Raw genomic sequence first — 26,386 nt, 5'->3', positions numbered from 1 at the left:
TACACATCCACTCCCCCATACGCGTTCATGGTGTAGTGCTTAGTTAGTTAAGCAAAGGGATAATTTTACCTTACATTACCTTTCTTAAAAATTATGTTTGTAGTTAGCTAGTCAGTAAAGAGCCGGCATAGCTCAGTCGGTATAGCGACGGGCTTCTGTCTGAACGACCGGTGCTCGATTCTCAGCTGGAACAAGAGATTTTTCTTTCCTTCACAACGTCCAGACTGGCACGGGGGCGCTATCAACCTTCTAACAAATGAATGCCGGAGGCAATTTCCCCCTGCGGCAAACCATCAGGGGTGTGAAGCTGACCACTGACCTACATCTATTTGTCGAGTTCAATAAGGGGAAAACTTTTCTTCCACTCCCCCACAAATCTTCATTGCGTTATGCTTAATTAATTAAGCACAGGGACAGGTCTGCCCTTACTTCAGCTAGTCAGTAAATTGAACATTCTTTAGGAACCACAACATTTCAACAAACCACTCTAATTTAAGCCAGTTGAAGACAATCCACACCGTCACATAACATTTATGAAATGCCCTTACTAATATTTTCTTCTATCTACGGCTGACAAACTCACCACCATCTGTGAGCCGATTGTCTAGAAAATTTGGGATCCTCGACGTCTCACAAACCTATAGGCCTCCAAGACTTGTTACAGGGATAACTTTACCCTTTTTTACCTACTTCTTAGACTCCCAGGTGATAATCTTCCCTTGAAATTTTCCGAGTAAAATGTAGAACGGATTTCTTATTCTGTCCTGTCATCTTCTCACTGTTCTGTATTTAATTGTTTTGATAGTAGGCCGGGATCGTAGGTTCGAATCACACTCATGTCATGAAGGTTCGGTGTTTATGTGTGTATGTTCCCTTTTCTGTGTTTGTATAAAGGTAGAGGCCTTGCGACGAGCTGATCACCCGCCCCAGGAATCCTAACAAATGTCCAAGATCTAGCAAACCGAAGAGAAACAGAGGGTTTCATGGAGGTAGGGCAAGGCCCAAATTTGGGTTGTAGCGCCAAAAGAAAAAAAAAACTAGATTCAGATGACACTATCAGTTTTACAGCACGCTCCAGTTTAACAGAAGACTGTAAGGGCCCCAGTCTGCGCGTGCGAAGAAAAGCTTCCTCCTTTTGCCACCAGTGTTCTTGCAGGTAGTAGGTTGTCATTCAGCCTACAGCTCTCTCATCTCTGTCAAGATAACTGTGACTTTGCGTGAAGCGTCCTGGACAGCCGTGTGGTCACCGCGCATAGAGTGTAAAGTTCACTGGAATCAACAGTGGAGGACATGTGGTAGGATTTACAGAATCGTTCGTAACTTCGTGACAAGTTAAGGAATGTTTATTCTGGTAGAGTGCTGCTTACCGAACCTAACATGAAGTCTTTCACGTCAGCACAGATGGCAAGCAAATCATATATACCACAATACAGTCACCTACGTCAGCAAGTAAAGTAGAGAATTAGCTATGAAACATGTAGGAAAAGTTTTCCTTTTACAGCTTGAATTTCTTCTTCTCTTGTTGATTCACATGACGAAGGGAAACTTCTGCTCATGAGTAGTTTGGGTTTGAGAAACAAGTTTTATGTTAGAGGGCAAGATGAAGGATACGGAAGAAGAAAATTGCGCACCAATCCGGCTTCTGCATACACAGAAAATGCTAATTTGATACCCCCCTCCAAAAAAACTCTGCCCTTCTCCAACATTTTTCCCCTTCTCTTCAATGTAAAAATCTCGTTCTTTCCTTGTTTTCCCCAGGCTTTCTCATTTTTAGAACACTTGGTTTCACGTAGCATTTATGAAAGGCCTCGGGGGGTTTTCTTCAAAGTATTTTCGAGAAAAGTACTCAAGCTCCTCTAGCGACTCATACTGTCTCTTAGAATGTCGCATGCAATATGATATTTTGTCTTTGTTTTGTATCTTTTGTTTCTCTTCTCGACAATTTATTCTTTAAGTACATAACATAGTTCGGTACAACAGTTCTAGATACATACATATGACACCTGGCTGTAAGGTTTCATATTCATGTGTGAGACATGTTTTCTTAGGAAACTGCGTACCCAGCTAAAAAAAAACAGGCCCCATTTTACTGTGTATAGAGCTCTTTCATACCAAGTCGTTCGGGGAGTATTGCTAGAGGGAGGGGGAAAGCTCATTTCTTTTCCTTTGTCTTCTCGTTTGACCCTCCTCTTTCCTATATTTGTTTGTCTTTTATATGTTTGTGCCGCCTGCCAGGTTTTATTTGAATTCTTCTTTTGATTCTGCATAGGGCGAAAGTTGTATCGATTTGGACACAGAGACAAGTACCCCTACGAATTATACGATCTGAAAGACATCCAGACTCATTTTGCAAGTACTGAAAGCTCTCTTTATTAAAAACAAGAATTTCTGGCCCGAATTGATCTCGTGCCCTCTTTTTTGATACGACACGGACCGCATAGAAAACGAAGCCTCCAAAAATAATTTGTTGCTGTGGAAATGTTTACAGATCCATTGCCTAACAGCGAGAGGGGGATACATACACAGAAACACAGACTGATAGAGGGATATTTGAAGTAGGCCGTTGAAATGGGCTAAGCTGACATGATATACATACCAAGTTTAATAAAGCTTGCTTCAGGCATTCAGCAGCTTATGTGGGGGCAATACTTATAGAGAAACACACATAAGGAAGGTAATGATCAGTAGATACAAGCATCTGTATAATAAATAGGGTAAGGTAAAAGTAAAGTTGTTCCTGCGCTTAACTAATTAAGCACTAGGTCATGAAGGCGTATGGGGGAGTGGATGTACAGATCCACATTTTCTTGACCTCGGTACTAGTTGCAAGTGAGTGGTCAGCTTCACGATCCGGCCGCTTTACCCCCGGTACTCATTAGATAGGTGGCTGGATGGGCCCCAGACACGGTCTGGACGACGTGCAGAAGAGAAAAATTTTCACCCTATCGGGACTCGAACTCTGGAACTTCAGTCGTCCAGCCTGTAGCCAGACGCTACACTGACTACGATCACTCATTCACTCATGGAGCTCAGCCCTCTTTGAGAAGCTGCCAGTTGAGCAACTACTCAAATACTTCCCAGGATTTTATGGAACTCGAATGTTCATTATTGTGTTCACAAGAGCCCTTCACATGTCCCTATCCTGAGCCAGATCAATCCAATCCATACTATCCCATTCATCTCTCTAGGATCAATTTTAATATTGTCCACGCACCTCCATCTTTGTTTTCCCAGTGGTGTCCTTCCTTCTGGATTTCCCACCAGTATTCTATATGCATTCCTCCTCTCCTCCATTCGTGCTATATGCCCTGCCCATCTCTTCCTCATTGACTTGACCATTCTAATTATACCTCCAACCTCCTGTAACTTCATCTCTCGTCTATGTAAATTTTCTCAACATCCTGTTCTCAAACACCCTCAGTCTATATTCCTCCCTTAAAGTCAGAGACCAGGTTCCAGACCCATACAGAAGCACAGGCACACTCACTACGGTAACCCATAATAAACAGGGTTAAGAATAAGAATGATTTGATTAGATTAAGTAAGCAATGATAGGCTGACGAATGGTTTGTAAGGGATATTACAATGATATGTTATATGATTAAACTTTTACGAAGACTAAGGAAGGTCGCACACCATCTGCGTCAAGACAAGCATCAAGACATGGGACAGTCTTACTTCATTCGGGATTCGTCAGCGTCATGACTCAGACCGGTATGCGGCGGTTTTCATAATCTCATACGTTTCAACTGTGCTCCTTTCTTTGCGTCATGTCGCAGACATCGTGTTTTGACTGTTACATGTCTTGACGCATGCCAGTGTGCGGCCTATCTAAGTCTGATCTTGTATACATAGATCCATGTGTTTATATGCTCAGGAATGGAACACTAGCGCGATGTGCTATTGAAACTGCTAATATACACATCGGTGGCAGGAGACTCGCTTGTTAGAGGCAAACAGTGTGGAAAGGCTGATGCCCGCAGATGCTGCAGTTTCACGGACACTGATATCAATGCGTATGTGACTGATTAACATGATAACATTCTGTTTTGGATTGCGGAACATAAGTACGGAATTTCGAGCGGCATTGTACGAAAATACCGTCGTAATAATGCGGTGTACAACCACACATGCTTTTGGAACTCGGTTATACCCCGTAATTAACATATACTCTTTGATTTGTGAACAAATTCGATGCTGTGTTGAGGTACGCGTGAAAACACATAAAAGGGACGATTATTGACAAAATAGAAATGAAAAAAGGATTTTAGCAGGATATATAAGAGAATGGTAAAGGTAAATGTAAAGTTGTCCCTGTGCTTGATTAATTAAGCACGTCATGAACACGTATGGGGGAGTTGAGATGTAGGTCCACTTCAGTTTCTTAATCTAAGTCAAACGATAGGACTCCTTGGTCGGGGATCAGCCCGTAGTAAGGGTGCTGCTTAACACAAACACAAAATGAAAACAGACAACATGCCTTGAGTGAGATTCGAACCCAAGATGTAGGCTTCAGAACGAGCGTAGACAGTACATGCCTTACACCGTTCGGCTACCGTGACCGGCTAACCATAACTACAACTGCGTAAATAAGCAACTACAAGGTTATTCCTCACCTACGTTTATCATTTAAAATAAAACCACTTTCTTACACTAGTCTAAGTCTAGAGGTAATATGGGGGAACGTAGTAGCGTAGTTGATTGTGGCACTATGCTACAAGGCGGAAGGATACGGATTTGATTCCCGATGAGGTCACTGGAATTTTTAATTGACCTAATACTTCCATCCGCACTATGGCTCTAAGGTCGACTAAGCCTCTGACAGAAATGAGTANGGGGGGGGGGGGGGTAAAGAGCGGCTGACCGGTGCGTAAGACTGACAACTTCACCGCCATCTGTGAGCCGATTATCTAGAAAACATTGGAACCTCGACGTCTCACAACCCCGTGAGTTTCCACAGTCTGTTATAAGGTTATTTTTTCCGTTATATTCATCGATTACACATGAGTGCATTACTGGTAAAGAGCTGCCACTTTTATAAGTCAAGAGTTAGAATCAACATGAGGCTTCCAATTTCCAATTAAAGGAGGTTAAACCGCGCAGTTTTAAAGATTCGTTAATTTTAATTGCGTTGTTGGGTAGCAACAATATGAAGTAAAGATTTGCACAGTTAAGAATACATTAGAAAAGGAAGAATAACATTAATTTGTACAGTTGTAGGTAAACAAAGCTAAAGTTGTAAGCACCACCCACGCCATGAAGGCATATCAGGAGTGGAGGTATAGCTCCACAATTCTTGACCTCGGCAGCAGATAGAGGTGAGTTGTCAGCTATGTTGTATAGGGGCGGGTAAGACCGAATTATATTCAGCGCAGTTCTGTCGGGCGTTGAGCCGTGTCAATGTCGAATTAGTGTGCAGATTTTTCGGAAAATTCCTCTGTCATCGGCGGCTTATGTGACGAAATCCCTGATGATGGAAACAGGGACGGTCTCTGAAACTCCGGGCACTAATTCCGCATTGACACGGTTGATCACAAGAAAAAAATTATTTCAGCATCATGAAAGCTTCAGCACGCAATGAATAATATTACTATAAATTAAATATTTTAGATATAAAATTAATTCCGTTTTAAGGTACAATGATTTTAAAATATTGTGTAATATGAACTCATCCGGTCTCTTATAACCGTTTTTATTCATATTTAATGAGGTTCGTACGGTAAAATATCATTAAACCAGAAGTTCCAGCTGACTGACTGCTTCCATGGAGCTAAATCCATCTAGAGAAGTCAAGTGGCGCTCACTAAAAAAAAACTAAACTCCGTGACTTGAGTCCGCAAGAGAACTATATCGACCGAGCGATCGCCGCTTGTCGTCGAAGTTAATGCCAACTTTAGCGGATAGAGAATGTCGCGTGGTCAGTGCAACGAATGCCCACGGCTGTTAAGTTCGGTTTTCTAGACCGGAACCGCTATTTCCTTGAAATAGCTCCTCAGTTATCCTCACAAGGCTGAGAGAATCCCGTTCCAGACCCAGTACTTCTCAGAAAATCTGATAGCGCTTGGAATCGAAACCGGGCATTCTGGATCTCTTCCCATGAAATCTGACCACTGAACCACAGAGGCGGTCTCAAGAGGTGCTCACGCAATGAATAAATTTCCAGCATTTTATGGAACCCTTTAGTTAATAACCGTGTTCACAAGAACACCCCACTTGACCCCATCCTGGGCCAGACAGATCCGTTCCTTACACTCCACCCTATTTCTGCAATGTACATTTTGATATTCTCGCATCTACGTCTAAGTCTTCACATTGGTCTCTTTCCTTCAGGTTTCCTATGAACACTATAAGCACTCATCTTCTTGCCCAGCCAGAAACCTGTATATTTTCAAAATGTTGCTTACTTTTACATGAAAGTGATTATACACTCTTCCCAGACTGTCGGTATCGTTTGAAGTGCAATCAATGCATTGGTGCCGTGTCTTTCATTCTATGCACAGATGTTATCTCGAGAAGTTCGCGGCATCAACGCCTCCGACAGCAGATCTGATGAGCAGCACCGCAGTATCTGTTTATCGTCCCTGTGCATCAGGCCGAGGGTTGCGCTTGTACGAGACACGAAGTTTTCGATATCAGCCTACTGTACTGCTGAGATCGGGCGATAACACATTAACCGGTCACTGAAAAATGAATTGAAGCTCTGTCGGACATTGTTACTGCGTGATACATATCAGGACGTCGAAAGAAAATGAATGCATTCAGTAAATGTAAAGTTGTCCCTCTGCTTAATTAAACATCGGTCAATGAAAACGTATGGTGAAGTGGAGGTAAAAGTGACTGAATCTCGGTTCGTTAAAAGGATACAGTAAATAAAATATTCGTGAGGTTTCCTTAAACCCATCAGACAAAGGCTGTTGTACGTGTTTGGGAACGTGAGAAGAAATGAATGCATGAAATTAAAGTTATCATTCTATTTACTTTTTTGTATTGCTAGTGGGGTGGGACTAAGTCCCTTGTACTGCGGACACTTCTGGCCTACTTCTGGCCAGATGATAGGTGAGGGTGATTGTGGAGCAATTGGTGGAATGAAGATTGGCAGGGAAAACCGAAGTACTCGGAGAAAACCTGTCCCAACGCCACTTTGTCCACCACAAATCCCACTTGACCAGACCCGGGATAGAAGGCCTTCATTCTACTTAATTACAAACGTGTATGGGGAAGTGGAGGTAAAAATGAATGCGTCCCGTTTCGATAAATGGCTGCAGTAAATAAAGTTTTCGTGTTTTCTTGGACCCTTCATACAAAGGCCGTTTTAGTACTTCGAAACGTGAAAGGAAATAAGTGCATCAAATAAAAATACAGTTGTCCCAGTGCTAAATTTAACACCGATACATAAAGACGTATGGGAAAGTGGAGGCATGGCACGACGCATTTTGTTATCGGCCGCATTAAGTCTGGATTCTCCTGATAAAGATTCTTGCAGAGCGGCATGTAGCACGCAAGGAGGAAGAAAACATTCATATGACGTTGTGATCAGAGAAATGTAAGTCGTGAGACTGTTTAGATAAGGCAGATGGGAAGGCAGTATTATATTCTTAGGTTACATAATTTGAGTGTGATTTGGACTGATCTGCTTAGTCCGGGGATTTCCTGACTAACGGCTCTGTACCGTTCTAAAAAAAAAGGACTTCACCCCGGAGACTTATTTTGGTCTTACACTTATACTTGATACTATTTTCCCTCTCTACTCTTGCTCCCACTTTGGAGCATGGGACTGATTTCTCAGTTTCGTGATCATTTTACAGACGGTAGGACTCCTTGGACGGGTGATCAGCTCGTCGCAAGGCCTCTTCCTGAACACAGGACAACAGAAACATAGAATAAATATATACATATACCAAACATCCATGTCTTGTGTGGGATTCGAAACCACGATCCCGGCTTTCGAGCGAGCGAAGACAGTATATGCTTTAGACAGAACGCTACCGGGATCGGCTTTCATACTATTACTACTAATAAAATACTTCTGATTTTATATTGCCACGTATTTAGGAATGCGTGACTATAGACGGGGGAACGGATTGTCGAATGAATTTATTGACCAGTTGTAAACACCAGTCGGAACTACAAGTAGTTACAACACTATCGCTAATTTCCACACTTTACAAATCACCACAGCACCCGCTAAGGCTCTTCCAGCCAGCTGTGTCTTAACCAGCCGTTCCCTGGTAACGGCTTCTAGCAATGGAGATTCTTCAGCCTCCCGCGCTCAGGTCCTATTGTCATGGCCGCCCAAGCAGAACTTTTGTTAACTGCCAACTCAACTATAGCGCCGTCCCTTCCCATCCTCCCTTGCAGAGCTCAAGCAAACTGCCAACTCTCAACTAACTCCTTGAACAAATTCTCTCTTTTATAACTCCTCGGCGTGGACCGCGTAGGCAACACCTCGTTTCCCGCATTGAATGTGTTAACATTCTCACGGGAACGTGTTTACCGAGACTTTGCCCAAAAACGGGTCTACTATAACCTCCCATTTCACAATTATTGCGTAGCAACGGCTGTTGACTTGTCTGTTTCGAGATTTTTGCCTAGCAACGGGTCTATACGCCACAATATTATATATTCGGCCTCTGGCGTTTAGTGGCCTCACTTGCCTACATATATATCAGCCTCTGTTAGTTTAATCGGACCATCATTTCAGGAATTTCTGAACCATCTTTAAAGTTTGTCTGCATGATTTAACAGCCTCCATAAATATTTCTGTAGGTAGAATTTACCAAGATCCTATCTTATGATCACATTTTTCTTGGGAAAGTAAATCGTTCTTTCAATTAAAAATTGTATTTATTCAAAAGAAAATAATTTCAGAATAATTAAGTCTTAATACTTTAAGGGATTATAACTGTTGGTATATGAAGCAAGTTATTACCGTACAACACTCTCAAGATTACGGTACAGTAAACGAGAAGACTGGTTATGAATATTGTGTTATTTAGTACCTACCTCCCTACCTACCAACCACTCGGCGCTACAGCCTGGGTGAGCCTTGGCCTCCTCTACAGCCAGTCTCCACAACCAGTGCGTGCTGCCATAGGAATGGACCCAAGCATGACGAGCCGAGGCTGGTTGTTAGGTTTCTAAACATAATTTTTTTACAGGATGAGGTTGTTAGCCTCATGCCCAACCCCCAACATGCAGGACCAGGATATCTCTCTTAGTCTGGACTCTACCCTTTGACCTTTCCGGCATGGGTGACCCTACCGATAGTTAAACTACCACCGGCATAGCTATCTAGGTCACAGAGACATGCAAGCCCCACTACCACCGCTTCCCAGTTACTCCATTGTTGCCTATTATGAATCTGTTCCGGTAATTACCTAACAACGGCTGCTTATTTCGCTGTCCTTATCTAGCAACGGGTCTACATGCCACAATGTGTTCGTGAGTCGTCTTTATGTCACTTCATTTTCATTAATTTGAATATTCAGTTTTCTTAACGACATAAGTGAGTTTAAGGTCTTAGAACAGTTACAAAATTGGTGTTTCCAATTTCGGAGAATAAAATTAAGTTACTAATATTTAACAAATTATTCAGTATTTGACACGTTGCTTCTGTAAATGTAAATAGAGCTTATAAAATTATAAAATATAAGCTCTTCCTCTGGTCTATTACATGTATTCTTATCTAGTTTTCTACATTTTACGGCCAACGTCCTGAAATTTAATTTATCCTATTTTAAAGAATCCAAATTCACATCTGCAGTAATATAATAGTCATTACTTCGTTACTTCCTGAACCCGCTGAAGCGTGAAACAAAGATTACGTTTCGTATGCCGCCTTTACGAGCTACAGGCAATTTCGTGAATCTAATAACGAATTAGTTCCAGTCAAGTTCGGACATTTTGCTGTTCTGCCTCACGAATTGCCATAGTAACAAACAACTCTCCTTTCGTGGGGATTAGGAAATGAATAACAGAAAATGTCTTTGCCCTTTCATAACGCCATCACCGGTGCACATATTAAAGCAGCTTAATGTAGTGGAACTCGTAGAAGTGTTTTGAATTCTAACTAAATTCTTTATGGAAATAAATTCCGTTTTACAGACCAAGGACTTTATTTTGCTGACTTGTGTTTCTCATATATTTCCTGCATTCTACATGCCTCCTTTATATAACAATTCTTGATTTGATTACTTCAATAATATTAAGCAAAGAGTACAAAATTATTAAATTTCCAGTATTCAATTTTCATTATTTTTTCTCTTAAATTCTCTTTTTCAGTTCAGATGCTCTTCTCAGATACCCTATATTTTCTTCTCTCACAGTAAGATATCAAATTCATTCAATCATTCATCATTCATTCATTCATCAATGACACTACAGCCTTTGTTGGGCCCTGGCCTCTCCTTCAGTTTCGTAATCTTTTTTAAACAGACGGTAGGACTCCTTGGACGAGTGATCTACCCACCGCAAGGCCGCTACCTACACACAGGACAACACAAACACAGAATACATGCATACAGACATCCATGCCTTGAGTGGGATTTGAACGCACGATCGAGTTCGAGCGAGTGAAGACATTTCATGCCTTAGTCCGCGCTGCCACTGTGATAGGCCAAGATATCAGGTACATACCCATAAAAGCGACATATGAAACTATTACTTTATATGCATTAATCCGCCTGCAATCATTTTGACATACATTAGGACAGGAGATATACTTAAAGTGGATACAAACACCTGTATAATATGAGCTAGAATCTTCTTGAGCGATCACCCATGAAGATGTTGAGAAAAAACCAGCGTTTCAGAGATACTCCGTCTACTTCGTCAGGGTCGATCTGGTGAGTAACCATAAGGTTTTTTTACTTAGTGGGGTGAGACTGAGTTCACTTGGTACTGCGGCCACTACTGGCCTCTTGGACCAACCCCAGATGATAGATGAGGGTGACTGGGGAGCAATTGGTGGAACGAAGATTGGCAGGGGAAACCGAAGTACTCCTAGAAAACCTGTCTCACTGACTATCTCCTCACTACCTGTCCTCTTTATAAAATCTCGGCACTGAGAGCGTAGAAAACACTATTCCTCTTTGACATTAATGCTTATAGGTGGAATAACGTATTCCATTGTTGCGTCCGCAGACATCGACACGGACTTCACAGAAAACACCATTCATTTGTTGTTGTTTACAGGCCGTTGTCTAGTAACGGCCTTCTATTGTGACTCCACAGTTCTTGAGTTGACCGAAGATGTCACAGTACTAATGACCTGTTTTAACAGTATTCTTTCATCTGCTCCCAAGCTTCCCAAGTGGGTCTTTCCTCCATGTTCTCTGACTGAAATATGTATATTTCTCGTCTTTCTCATGCATGCTACATTCTCCGCAAATCTCGTTATCTTGATTAGATGACGCCGAAAATCTTTGGCGGACAGTACACCTCAAAATAGGAAGATAAACACATAAAAGGCCGGTCACGGTAGCTGAGCCGACTAAGGCATGTACTGTCTTCGCTCGCTTGGAAACCGGGATCGTGGGTTCGAATCCCACTCAGGGCATGGATGTTTAGTTTGTGTGTATGCGTCTTTCTGTGTTTGTGTACAGGTAGAGGCCTTGTGACTAGCTGATCACCCGCCCAAGGAGTCCTACCGAACGTGTAAGATCTAGAAAAACCGAAGTGAAAGGAGAAGTTCATGGAGGTAGGCCTAGGCCCACTGGGGCTGTAGTGCCAAGGAAAAAAAGACACAGAAAAGATAAGAAAGATATGAGAAGTATGAACTACTAAAGCTAAGACTAAACGTGAAATTGATTCATTCATAGACTCTAAATATGAAGTTAAGTCACATTATTTACTCGTATGTGTATTGGTGTATGAGAGAATTCCAGTTTCATTTTATGCATAATTAAATATTGAAATGTAACTGAGAAATGGGGTTTCCGAAAGGCGCCCTGCTACCTGTAAGTCGTGAAGTTACTCATTAAGGCTCCATACAGAACGTAACATCAACAGTTGCAGTACTAATTCTGTCTGACTGAACTTCAAAAAGATTAGCAGCTAAGCTACCAACTAACTGAGATGAAAAGCCAAAATTATGAATTACCTTTCTTATCGCCTTACAAAAGCACATTAATCTGCTTAGGTTTTTATTTATATACACCCTACTACGTTCACCACATTTCCCTTTTAAGCTTCTTCCTTTCAATATTTCAATTTCATTCTTTTGAAATATACGCAAAGAAGAATGTATAGGTGGGGGGTAATGTTTTGAAGGTCCATATATGTAAGAAACATGAAAGATGGACCTCCTGAGGCGATGCTACCAACTAAGTAGATCTGACTGACGAGGACAAAGTGAAAGACCTCTTGGAATCCTGCTGAGCTCACGAAGTCATGGTAATGTCTTTTATTCTCACCTTCATTCAGTTATAGGACAAATACACACGGACAGAGCTTAAAGCAGATTGAGAAACCTGGTTTGCAGTTCAGAGATAAAGTTTATTAAAAAGTTTACAGATTGTGGTAACTTAGGACTGGGTAGAGAAGGGTGAAGAGAATTTTGTTTCGTTGTTTGATTTCAAAACTAATCGAAGTCTTCGCTTCTCATATATACTGGATATACCATAACATGTAATGGTGAGCGGCCTCCGTAGTCTAGAGGTAATGTTCCCACCTTATGACTCGTAGTACGCGGGTTCAAATACCCGGCGGAGGTCGTCGAATTTTTAAGGGCCGAAAAATTCAGGGAACAAGTCCTCCGGGAGGGACTTTAAGCCGTGGGTCCCGTGTCGTAGCTTTACGGCACGTAAAAGAACCTCATATCTCCAAAGGAGGTCACTGAGCCAAATTACGGACGTTTCCTGCCCAACAGCAGTCTCTAATACCTCTGATAGATGGGGGAAGCATTATAGATACCTCTCAGCTAGTAGAGCCGGTCTCGCTGGCTGGGCGGGACTGATGGTAAGCACCAGTACCGGTAGGATATAGAGACTGGTAGAAATCATGGAGGGAAGCACAATGGACCAATACAGGTCTAAGTGCATGGGGAAACCCGCCCTCTCCAATAACTAACTAACTAACTAACATGTAATGGTGACTAGAGACGGGGTTTGTATTGGACTCGGAACTACAAGTAATTACAGCGCCGCCGCTAATCTGCAATATTCCCAAATGATCACAGTACCCGCTAAGGCTTTCCAGCCTGCTATGTCTTCACCACCTTTTTCCTGGCAACGGCTTCTAACAGTGGAGATTCTTCTGCTTCACGCCCTCAAATCCTCTCTTCACAGACTCTGTATAGAACTCACCCGGTCGCCGTAACCATCTTCAAGATAAATCCTCGGCACGAACTGAATAGGAAACACCTCGTTGCCAAAAGTGCTTCTACTGCTGCGTATCGATTCGTTGCTGAGGGAACATGTGTGCCGAACAGTTGCCTGAAAACGGGTCTGGTATATTTGCCTATCTCGCGGTAGTCTCATAGTAAGGGCGGCCAAACACCAACTGCATCAAGACAAGCATCAAGACACGAGACAAAAGACGCAGTCTTGTTTCATTCGTGATTCGTCATCACTAAGCTGACGTCAGCATCGTGACTCAGATCGGTGTTCGACGGTTTTCATAATCTCATTCATTTCAAATGTGCTCCTTTCTTTGCATCATGTCGCAGATATCGTATCTTGGGTGTTACATGTCTTGATGCATGACGGTGTGCGGCCTACCTAACAGTTCTACACGCTGCAATACAAAACATTCTGTTTCCTGCAAGTAAATTATTAATTAATTTTATTGTAAAACAACGAACTTAGGTGAAAATTGTAGTGGCCTCCAGTGCCTCAGAGATCAAAGTACTGGTCGTAAATGTTTAGAATTTGTTATTCAGTTCCTACCTGATAATCCAAATTCGTAATGAAACCAGAAGAAAGTCCAAACAAAGACAAGCAGACAGACAGACAGATCTGTGGTGAACTCTAATAAAAAAATGTAAATTTGTCCCTGTGCTTAACTAATTAAGCACTACGCCATGAAGGAGTATGGGGGAGTGGGTGTATAGATCCATATTTTCTTGACCTCGGCACTAGCTGGAGGTGAATGGTCAGCTTTAAGCCCCGGCCGCTTTACTCTCGAGGAAAGAGTCCCCGGTACACATTGGATAGGACGTTGGGTGGGCCCCAGAGCCGGTCTGGGCGAAGTGGAGAAGAGAATGTTCTTGACACTATCGTGTCACGAACTCCGACCCCTCGAGTGGAGATTAAGAAATCCTAAAATTCGCACAATGTAAATAGGAAGATAACTAAGTAGAAGTGGAGTATTTATTGAGAAACTGACAATTTCTCTTCTTCACGTCGTCCAGACCGGCTCTGGGACCCACCCAGCCTCCTCTCCAATGGGTACCGGGGGCTCTTTCCCTGTGGTAGAGCGGCAGGGGCGTGTAGCTGATCTCCAATTGGTGCCAAAGTGAAGAAAATGTGGAGCTATGCATCCACTCCTCCATATGCCTTCATAGCGTAGCGTTTAATTAGTTAAGCGTAGGAACAACTTTACTCTTTTTACTTAAGGTCTCCGGAATGTGTTTTCCGGTAAGATTTTCCAAATAAATTTTCGTACTCATTTAACATCTCCCATATGCATCTACATTCACTGACCATCTCATTTTTATTTGATCAAATTAATAATATTGGGCATAGATATTACGTCATGGTGGTTTAAATAACCTCGTTTTCCCCTTTCCATAGAAAGTTAAAATGGTGTAATGATTGATAAATCTTTTGCTTCAGATTCTGGATTACGGTACGTAATCAAAGTTTGATCTCGTTCGATGCTAAGCAACGTAAGTAACAGGTAGGCCATGCCATAGCTCAAGCGGTTAGTCGCTGGCTTCCAATCTCGGCGGCCAGTGTTCGATCCCGGGTCTGGTCAATTAGGATTTGTGGTAGACAAAGTGGCGCTGGGGCAGGTTTTCTCCGTGTACTTCGGTTTACCCTGCCAATCTTCATTCCACCAATTGCCACACAATCACCCTCACCTGGGGCTGGTCCAGTAGTCCAGAAGTAGCCGCAGGAAAAAGGACTTAGTCCCACCCCACTAGCAACAAAAAAGTAACATGTACAGCACCGTTAAATAAACTATCCGTTGTAACTCAGTTGATATACTGACGGGCTCAGGACTCGATAGCCGAGGAATTGGTTTCCATTCGTGGTACGGCCAAAGTATTTTACTTGTCGCCATTACTCTACGAGCCTTCATGGCGCCGTGCTTAATTAATTACGTAGAGGAAGAATTTACCTTAAGCACGAACGATCTAAGCAAACTCCCTTATGAAACACAACTTTCACCCTGATATTCTTTGAAAAGCCTGGCTCCGAATCATAAAATAGAAGCCCCATTCTTAAGAGATTAAAATCTTTATTCAACGAAGATATAAATTATATTACAATAAACTAAGAAATATCCTCTCAGTTCACAAGACCCCAAAATATCCACTTCCCTCTTTGTTATCGTTGCAATATATGACTATCGCACCCTACAATAGGGCAAGGGGTATCAGAATTACAGACCTCCTCATGTCAGATGCAGCTGGAAAGCTGTACCTTCACTGAATCCCTTCCCTTTCAGTAACTGCCTACAGAGTAACAAAAAATATATGTTACACCACTTGTAGCTTTTTACTTCTTTCGTTTCTGGGATGGCTATTACAGATAAGCTCTCTCCTTATGAAAAGGGACGAAGGTGGAGGTTTTTATCCGGAACCAGCGGGGGATGCCTTGATCATCGCATCTCATATTCCTTCTCTTGGAACCTAATAGCGTCAAAGAATAAGGTCATTAAGATCAGGCTGTTCTAAAACTCTTCCTGATAACGCGTCTGTTGAAGGTTTCAGACGCCATGTTTGGGGGTTATGATGCCAAACCTGCATGTGGTTATTAGCCTTTAATTCATGCTGACTTCTTTTCATCTGTTAACTTAACTTGTTATATTCTATGACTTATATCATAAGGACCGCCTCTGTGGACTACTGGTTAGAGCTCCTGGCTACAGATCCAGAGGTCCTGGTTCTATACTGGTACTACCACATTTTCTGAGAAGTAATGGGTCTGGAACTGGGTCCACTCAGCTTTGTGAGGATTACTGAGGAGCTATTTCAAGGAAATAGCGGCTCCGGTCTAGAAAAATGAAATTAATGGTCGTGGGGATTCATTGCGCTGAGCACGCGATACCCTCTATCCGCTAAAGTTTGCACTAACTTCGCCGACAAGCGGCGGTCGCTCTGTCGATATAGTTCACTTGTGCACCGAAACCACAGAGTTATATCGTGAGAGTAGCCAAAAAGTAACGTCAGTTCATCTGAATATGACCTGCAGTAGCAGCTTGTGACATCTGTTTTCTTAAGATGGATGTATATCAGAAGGCTCAAGTTTCTTATATTGTCCATTTCTTATACATCACGAACTCTGCTTCAAAATCTTATCTTAAAATTAGCTGTAGAGTTCCTATGCAGTGCTGATGCTTTCTATGACCTCTGGTCTGTGCAAGAGAGGAGGAAATATGATGGAAACGAAGACCGATCGCTCAGCTATTGGTAGTGGCAGCGTACAAGCCAGCCAACGTATGATGGTCCGTGATGGAAATCGAAATACTCTGTGACGAGTGATACTGGCAACAGTAAAGTTATTGTCTGACTTTACAGGTTTCCTTTCTGTCAGCCCTTCCTGTCTACTGTTGTCATGAAGCGATTATCAGCAGAACAACAGAGCCTCCAAGGTCGGTGGAAATCATTAGTTGGCCTTATAGTAGTTACGGATTTGATAGGAAACATTAACCATGATATTTACTTATGCAGTTACGTGTGGCATTGTTACTGTGACCTAAATAAATTCTCTTATTTTGCGTGCGTTGCAATTTGCGTAGTACAGCGATTCAGTCGACGAAAGTTTAAGCAACCCTTGATTTGGGGGTGACGTTTCACGCGCCCCTTTTCAAAGGCGACTCAATTTGCATCTAAATTTTCAATTCTCTTGTACGTATTTTGAACACTACAAGATAAAAGTAGCTCAATTTTAAATAATATTTACTCATTACATACACAGAAACAATTGAAAAAAAAAGATTTAAGTTCGTTCGATCATTATTTCAGAATATATAAAACGTATCTTCTCAGGGTGCTTCACATGTCCCGTGGCGGTACACGTACCACAGGTTCAGAACTACTGACTTACTACTTACTTACTTATGGAGCTGAGCCATTCTTGAGGAGAAGCCAATTCTGCAGCTACTCAAGAATTTCATTTTATGGGACCCGAAGGTTCATTACCGTGTTCACAAGAGCCTTCCACTGGTCCCTATCCTGAGCCAGATCAATCCAATCCATACCATCCCATCCTATCTCCCTAAGATCCATTATAATATTGTCCACCCACCTACGCCTTGGTCTTAGGATTGGTCTCTTTCCTTCTGGTTTTCCCACTAATATCCTATATGCATTCTTCTTCTCCCCCCTTTCGTGCTACATGCCCTGCCCACCTCATCCTCCTTGACTTGATCATTTTAATTATACTTGTAGAAGAGTACAAGTTATGAAGCTCCTCATTATGCAGTTTTCTCCAACCTCCCGTCACTTCATCTCTCTTCGGTCCAAATATTCTCCTCAGCACCCTGTTCTCAAACACCCTCGGTCTGCGTTCCTCCCTTAATGACTGTCTCAGTACAGATAATGTAATAAATATCTTACACTTCCTAATAGGATAAGTTAAACCTTCATAACTCGCCCTCTTTTGTACTGAATGATCAGACAAATGATTAATATATCTCTTGTACTCAATCACGTTTCCTGTACGATTAAAGCAGAGAGGCCACAATAAAAGGGTGGGGTCTTATGTCCAGTTCATAATCCCTTATAAACACTTTCCCGTACGTCTGTCCGATCTGCCCATGCTGTTAGATTGTATCTCTGTTACAGCAGATGAAGACGTGGCGGTTGATCTACCTGAATAATTCCTGGAACTGTCATCAGCTCACACAGCGCTTTTATTAATTTTATTTAGAAGTTGAAATTGTTCTCGAAGAGTAGCTAAACTGACCTTTGAGGGGTCAGTACCCGGTGTTCCTGAATAATAAAGGTAGGTAACACTTTTCAACAAGTAGATGAAGTGTTGATATGATGGGTTTAATCGAGCAGAGGAAGATGGTACACCACAAAATGGCGGTGTAATTTCATATTAACAGGTTCATCAATGTATTGAGTCGACATGGCTGGTTTTAATATAACAGCGATAATTAAAGAATGGTAGAATTTATTCAGTTACAATGTATGCAGTATTCAGTGTGCAACTAACGCCATCTGCAGATTTTTTTTTTAATTTTCTATAACTGTAGCCAGTCAAACATCACTCACTCATGGAGCTGAGCCCTTCATGAGAAGCTGCCCCTTGTGCAGCTACTGAAGAATTTCACAGCATTTTATGGAACGAGAATGTTCATTACCGTGTTCACAAGAGCCATCCACTGGTCCCTATCCTAAGCCAGATCAATCCAGTTCATACAATTCCATTCTCTATCTCTAAGACCCATTTTAATATGGTCAAGTTATCTACGTCTTGTTCTCACCAATGGTCTCTTTCCTTCTGGCTTTCCCATCAATATTCTATATGCATTCTACTTCTCCCCCATACGTGCTACATACCATACCCCCCTCATCTTTCTTGACTTGATCATTCTAATTATACTTGGCGAAGATTACAAGTTATGAAGCTCCTCATTATGCAGTTTTCTCCATGCTCCTGTCACTTCTCTCTTCAGTCTAAATATTCTCCTCAGCACCCTGTTCTCAAATGCACTCGCATACTCGTAACAACCATATCCTAACCAATTTTGCAGTCCACCAGGCTTCATAACTAACCGGTAAAGGGGGCACTACTCAGGACGTAAAGCGGGGATAAACCCGAAGAAAGACTGGAGCCTTAACTTCACCCAACCTTGCCTTCGTGGTGGTGCGATTAAGTGCAAGAACTTCATTTCAGAAGAAGACAAAATACATAGGTATGAAGGTGGTTGTAGGTAAACATTCAGTGTCCTCAGTGAGTAGGGACTGAAGGGCGTTTGATATAAATAAAAATGTATATCAGTGCCTTGGGCAATGTAATATTTGAAAGGGAGAATATTGTGGCACGTAATGACCAGGGGAACTATTCAAAATTCCATTCTTTTTCTACACGTAAATGTATGTCGCAATTTGTTAAGCAAAAAGGTAAAATTATACAAGTAGAAAGTAAAGCTATCCCTGTAACAGGCCATGGAGGCCCGTAGGGTTGTGAGACGACGAGGTTCCCACATTACTTAGACAATCAGCTCACAGATGGCGTTAAGATAGTCAGCCTTACGCACCGGCCGTCCTCTACACCACAGGAAGATTCCTGGTGCTAATTTCTGTTAGAGGTTGAGTCGACTCCAGGGCCATAATGCGGCTCGAATGATTAGGTCAATTTAAAAATCCAATGACCTCATCGGGAGTCGAACCCGCGACCTTCCTGATTGTAGCATAGTGCCTCAATCAACTACGCTGCCGTGTGCCCCCAGGCATTTTGTAATTTGTATAAAAAAGTAGAAAGGACAGGAGGATCTGTAATTTGAGGATATGAACATAAAGAAATAGCCGAATCAACTCCATTTTATTCTTTTTGTCCCGGAAGCTCTTTTCTCCTGTTCTCTCACTTCGTGCTGCGTTAATGTGTGCTACCCTGCTTATGGACAGCCAAGTCAGGAATAAAGGAAAACGACATGATGAAGCAAAAAACAAAAGCAAGCGGTACAGGGTGGCAGTGAATCCGCAGCATGAACTTTCAGATTCCTTTACTGGAGGCAGGAACAGTGCACTCCTACGTCAGTTACAAAGCAGGAGTTTACATATGTACTATGCATCTATATACATTATTTAAGCTTTGTTACTTAACGACGCTCTAAATAACGACGTCATACAGCGTCGATGACGGGGTGATTAATGAGTATGAAACAGTTAGTGAATTGAGAATTGGCACTGGAAAAAGAAGTTCTCAGAGAAAAACTGTCCCAGTTCTCCTATGTCCACCACGACAGATTAACTGTTCAATTTGAGGAAAAAACTAGTGAAATGCTACATTTGGAGCATCACTTTTTATGGGGCCGAAACATGGACACTTAGGGCAGTAGATCAGAAACATCTGGAAAGTTTCGAAATGTGGTGTTGGAGAAGGATGGAGAAGATCAGTTGGACCGTTTATGTCAGAAATGAAGAAGTGTTAATTAGAGTCAGTGAGCAGAGGAATATCCTGCACGAAATAAGAAAACGGAAGGCTAATTGGATTGGTCATGTTTTACGCAGAAACTGCCTTCTAAAAGAAGTTATTGAAGGAAAGATAGATGGGCGGATAGAAGTGACCAGAAGACGTAAGAAGATGCTGGATGACCTTGGGGACAGAAGAGGATATTTTCATTTGAAGGAGAAAGCTCTAGATCGCATCAAGTGGAGGAACTGTTTTGGAAGAGACTGTGGACCTGTCGTCTTGACAGATTACTGATGATGATGATGATGTAAAAAAGACAAGAATTATGGCCGTACTTTGCCTAACCTGAAGACGGAGGCGGTGCTTTGTCATTTATTTCATGTTTTTCATTGCCAATGCCGAAGTCAAGAAAGTCCGAATTATGGTCCCTCTCGTCAGAAGTCTTGATGGCATAATGCATAATTAAACACAGGGACAACTTCACCTCCTACCTTTTTGCTTTTGTAATAATTTATGTTCGTTATATATAACTTTTGCCGGTCACTGTAGCCGAGCGGTCTAAGGCACGTACTGTCTTCGCTCACTTGGAAACCTGGATCGTGGGTTCGAATCCCACAAAGGGCATGGATATTTAGTTNAAAACTTTTAATTACCTTTCACTCTATATTTCCTGAAGTAGAAACATTTTCCGATAAAGGAAATTTCTCGTTTCAGAAGTATGTAACTATATATTCAAGTAGACAGGAATAAGTTAACCAAGTGCAAATTCGAACTAACAGTTCATAGATGTAGTCTTTCGTAACCATCCTGTGTCCTTATAGAATAAACGTGTTACTCGTCAATATCCAAGGTATTTGGTGTCAGCAGATGTATCGCTTTTCGACCCTTGTTTATTGAGAGTTAATTGAAAGGTTTTATCTCTGCAACTGTCAGCCTCGTCTCCACGATCCTTTTTACAAGCTGTTGTTAAGCCACCATTTTTAAGCCTACCTTCGGTACGTCAGCCTCTTGCAGATCAGCCTCGCATTTATATTGTGTCCAAACCATCCTTAAGGCTGATCCACCATCATCTAGTGACGTAGATTCGTTACGTCATCATTCGACATTTACCTGATTCTATATTCAACATTATGATGGGAACCAAATCCTTCTTGCACAGATATAATCTTTGATACATGACGTCACATTTGCACACACATGGAGCTGCGTAACTTGTGGAATTTAAGTTGCTTTTACTCCTTCATTTTTATTTTATACATCATTCAATGATATATAAATTAATTTGATATTGTGGTAGAGCTGCTAAAAGCCGGAATATATTGATGAACAGAGATAGCCGTTGCCAGACAATAGCCTTCCAACACGTGACAGTATTATTAATTATGTATTTGTATTTGTTTTATATATATATTATATTGCTTATCTTTAGTCATATATTTGAGTAATCCTCTACAGTCCTTGTGGACTAGGCGTCTTTTTCAGGTTCTAAATCCTATATGCAGTCGGTAGGACACCTTGGACGAGTGCTCAGCCCGACGCAAGGCCGTTACTTATACATGGAACAACACAGACACATAATAAACTCATACAGACATTCATGCCTCGAGTTTGATTCGAACCCACGATCCCAGTGCTTGAGCGGGCGAAGACAGTTCACGTCTTAGACCGCCGTGCCACTGTGGTCGGCACTACTACTGCTATATAATTATCATTTAAATTCTTCCCTGAAACATTTTACTGTATCGAAGAGGAAAACAAGCTCTGAATATATAGGATAAAAAAAATGAACTGGAGTTACTTGACATGAAGGCAATGATGACGTTATAAACACGAATGCAGTGGGTTCAGTTTATTATCAACAAACATTTCATTTCACCCTGTGTAAATTATAAAATGGAGTTCTGTATTTACAGCAATTTTATCCGCCCTACTCTGCTCTATATGAAACACGTAGCTCTGTGTGTAGGCCTGATGTAAATTAATATTTGTCTGCAGGAGAAGGCATTGATTTGGTCATTAAATTAATGGGACCGTAATGATCCCCATCCACAGCTCAAAATGAGAAATGAACTGAATGGAATTGATCTGTATTGCATTGGTTATTTTTGTTTCTAAAGCAGAAATGGCGCTCTGTGGGGGTGGGGGGAGGGATTTTTTGAAAAGTGAACTTCCATCTACTGAATTCTGTGAAACAAGACGTACTTGAATAATCAGTATTATTTAAATAATAAATAAATTTTTGAGAAATAGTTTAAAGAGAAGTATTCCTTCAGATATTATGTTTTTGGACATTATCCATCATCACAAACTTTTAGAAAATTTCCTTATGGTCTTCACAAAGTCCGGCCATTTTATCCTATTTTGAATCAGTTTAATCTGATCCAAAACTTGACAAATTATTCTCATCCATTTTAATAATATCATTTGACGTACGCCTTTGTCTCCCAGATTGTCTCTTCATTTGACGTTTCGGAAGTAAAATAGTGAACAAATATAACCCCTCTTACAATGGGAGTTTTATGTTACATCCATGTCTTTCTTGTTAATTTAATCATTTTAACTCCTTAAAGCCCTGTGGTAAATATTTAACTTACCAAAACTCTGCATGTTCTCCATACAGTGTATGTGTGTGTGTCCGCATGTTTATCACAATAAGCAAGATTTATTTCTCTCAAACACATTAACCTGTTATTCTCTGTAGTGGAGAAGTAACGTGTTTCCTGTGAGGTACGAACTGGGTTTTTATATATTATTTCGAAGACGTTCAGGTTTTAAAGGGCTAATATCATTCTTCTTAAAACTTGTTCCCAAGCTCCCTCAATCTCTTGTTTTTCCTCAACATGTTAAACCACTGAAACATAAAATATACCATATATGAACCTCTAGGACACCAATTTGGTTCCAAAGCTCCATAAAATATGAACAGAAAATATAATATGTAAAGATGTTAGCTTGACGAATCAGCTAGCCCGGTTCATAGTACTAGTATTCATATCGAGCCCTGATGTAAGCACGCTTGAGTCAATAAAGGAAATGTGAAATCAGATTTTCATGGAAACTAAGTCACAGGAGCTTTCCACGAAATGCGAACTCTATCCCGACGGCGAACAAGGATTTGCATAGTGAGATATATATATAGCTGTCTTCTTTTTTTTACACAAAGTAGATGATTGACTTCCTGGTAGCATCAGCAGGTTCAGCGCTGTTAATTCCTAAGCACGAGCATGAACCCCTTCCTCCTGCTGTCCCCTTAACCTAGTTTCTTCCTGTATATATATATATATATATATATATACAGTAAACCATCGCTAATCCGGATTAATTGGGGACAGAGGTCGTCCGTATTAACGTATAATCTGGATTAACGAAGCAACAGATAGCCCTAAAAGACAAAAAACTTATAAAACAAATAAATAGAAATTTTAATAATATAGATAGTCCTGATGAAAATAAATATAAAAAAATATCACCGCAGCAATTTCTACCTCTGTCAGAATTTGAAATACAGGGTCTCCTCCATCCAGCTCAAGCCAATCTTGAATATTTCCTTGCGTGGTTTCAGTCTCTCCAGCTGCCCTCAACACAGTCTGAAAGTCGTTTGAGTCAGTTGAGTTTCGAGACACCAGCCTGACAGGATATTTGCAACAGAATTATTGAGTATAGTTCAATGGTGTTGAAAGCCTGGCTGTGAAGAGAAGACTTTACGTGTGCTGCAGTAATAGTGAGACTATTATAAATCCGTTGACAGGATACGACTAGTGAAGACCGAGAACACTAGTATGTGTGTGACGGTGGACTGTAAAGCCTGTAAGTCAGCGATAGCGCTGTATTATTTGTAGTTACCTGTAGTTTCGAGTAGTGTGTACGAGGAGACAATAAATCAAATCATACGACCCATATTCCGTCTAATAGTCACAACCAAAACACGTGATAATATTTCATCTCTCCTGAATTACATGTCGAACATTCATGACCTCTTTAATGCATTAAGTTCATGTTTATGTTTATCATAGACCGTTCTTCTATTACTGACTTCAATTGTAATTGTAATGTAAACAATATATGTATGTAATTGTGTATGTGTAGTTATTGTTTTGCACGGAATCTAAGAGCACGTGACTGGATGCAGTTGTTACCATTCACACATATTTCTACATTAATGTATCCATACATTTATTTGGGAGAGTACTGTGTAACGCGTCCATTAGTCGTAAATGGGGTTTCGTATTTTGTTAGTTTAATATCTACTATTATCACTCCCTAGTTCCATAATTACTTAGAACTGTACTTCATTGGCCACAGTTCCGATAGCTACACAAATGGACGCTTTTCACCGGTTTATGCTTTATTTGTAATGTCGAAGAGATCCCTTCTGTTATGTACACTGAAATGCCCACGTATATCTGATGCATGTAAACACATTCGCTCCCTTGTTGCTCCGTTAGTGGTACATCTGCAGGAACAAACAGTAGAGACATATCGTGGATGTACGGCAAACAGAAGCGAAACATCAGGTGACTAAAATCCAGAAATACGCCAGTTTTCTGCCTACGGTAATAGGTATTTACCTAACCATTAATTAACTGCATATGAACACAAATAAAAGCGGGTTAGGTAAAGTTTGGATTGCTTATAACACACAAATTGTCCTCTTATGTATACAGTTGATATGGTGGCACATAAATTAAGTTCAACAAGAGAGATAATTATGTGGGAAGGGCTAAGACACAGCACATTTCCTTTGATGAGCATACATGCATGATATATAGTATGCTATCTAGAGGAAATGATTGATGAGCGTAAGCCTATTGCAAATATAGGCCATATGAGGGACAAATATTTTTTTAGCCTATTTTATTTATTTTTAAAAAATAAAAACAGGCTCATGAGATCACTTTTCTGAGTGTGTGTGTATATATATATATTTCTGTGTATCTCTCCTATTTTTTTTTTTTTTGTTTTATATGACTCAGCATCGTATTAAGGAGGCTTATAAAATCGCCTTGCTGTCTGGGTCCTCCGCCCTTAAATTTTCCGTTTACTATGCAGTTGGTGTCGTATCAAATGAAACTAGGAGATTATTTCTTCCCAGAACTTATTTTTAATATCCTCTGTGCCAGTATTTTTACTGAATCTTTGGTTACTCTACAAAATTACATGCTTATCCTTAACCAATATTATGTTGGACTCCATCCAGGGTATGGATTTGTTTTCTTTCTCTCCTCTCGCTCTCACTTTGGAGCACAGGGCTGATTCCTCAGTTTCATGATCATTTTACAGATGGTAGGACTCCTTGGACAGGGGATCAGTTCGTCGCAAATCCTCTACCTAAACACAGGACAACACAAACACAGAATACACGCATACACGCACCAAACATCCATGCCTTGTGTGAGATTCGAACCCGCGACCCCGGCTTCCGAGCGAGCGAAAACAGTACATGTCTTAGACCGCTCGGCTACCGTGACCGGCTAGAGTATGGATTATATTTCATACATAGCACGTTTCGGAAATTTCGATTGAAATATTTAACTATTTTGTCAATGTTGATATTACATAAACCTCAGGTCACGAGTTAATATTCACCTGTTACGGTCTCTTTATGCTGATATATGCGTATTTTCTCATCACCGTCTGTTTTTAATTTAAGTTTCGGCAGGATCCCGAAACCTCTGAGAAGTTACAGCAGTACACTAGCAGTCTATTGGGCGGCCTGTACATGTTCTCCTTTTATATATTCTAGTATTCATAACATGAAAACCGGTCGCCTGAAGACAGGCTTAGGCCCAAGTTCCGAAACATCCTGTGTAGCAAACACATCTTACGAGGCAAAGAATGCTAAACATGTAATTAGTTTATTTAACTAATTAACCATTGTCACAAACCTTTACAGAATCACTTAATCTAATTTATCTGCTGGTTCAAATTAGAAATATGAACGACTTATAGGCTTGTATTTATTGTGAACTAAAAGAAAACGTAAAGATATCCCTATAACAGGCCGTGAAGGTCCATAGGTTTGCGAGACGCCGATGCTCCCACAGATTCTAGATAATCGGCTCAAAGATGGCGGTGAGGTAATCAACCTTATGCGTCGGCCGCCCTTTATCTCTAGGAAGATTCCTCATACTTAT

General features: G+C 41.1%; 1 long non-coding RNA gene across 2 annotated transcripts in view; it reads left to right on the top strand.

Annotated features, from left to right (window-relative positions):
- Positions 1 to 3,886: 3,886 nt before the first annotated feature.
- Positions 3,887 to 26,386, top strand: part of LOC117282407 — a 28,527-nt gene continuing 6,027 nt past the window's right edge. For both annotated transcript variants that reach the window (XR_004513139.1, XR_004513138.1), the window contains exons 1-3: positions 3,887 to 4,016; positions 16,685 to 16,758; positions 17,957 to 18,113. This is a non-coding gene — a long non-coding RNA (uncharacterized LOC117282407). The remainder of the gene's footprint in view (positions 4,017 to 16,684; positions 16,759 to 17,956; positions 18,114 to 26,386) is intronic.

Source organism: Cryptotermes secundus, unplaced genomic scaffold, assembly GCF_002891405.2.
Source record: "Cryptotermes secundus unplaced genomic scaffold, Csec_1.0 scaffold560, whole genome shotgun sequence".
NCBI lineage: Eukaryota > Metazoa > Arthropoda > Insecta > Blattodea > Kalotermitidae > Cryptotermes > Cryptotermes secundus.
Note: the sequence above shows the minus strand (reverse complement) of the source record. Positions and strands in the feature narration are given on the sequence as shown.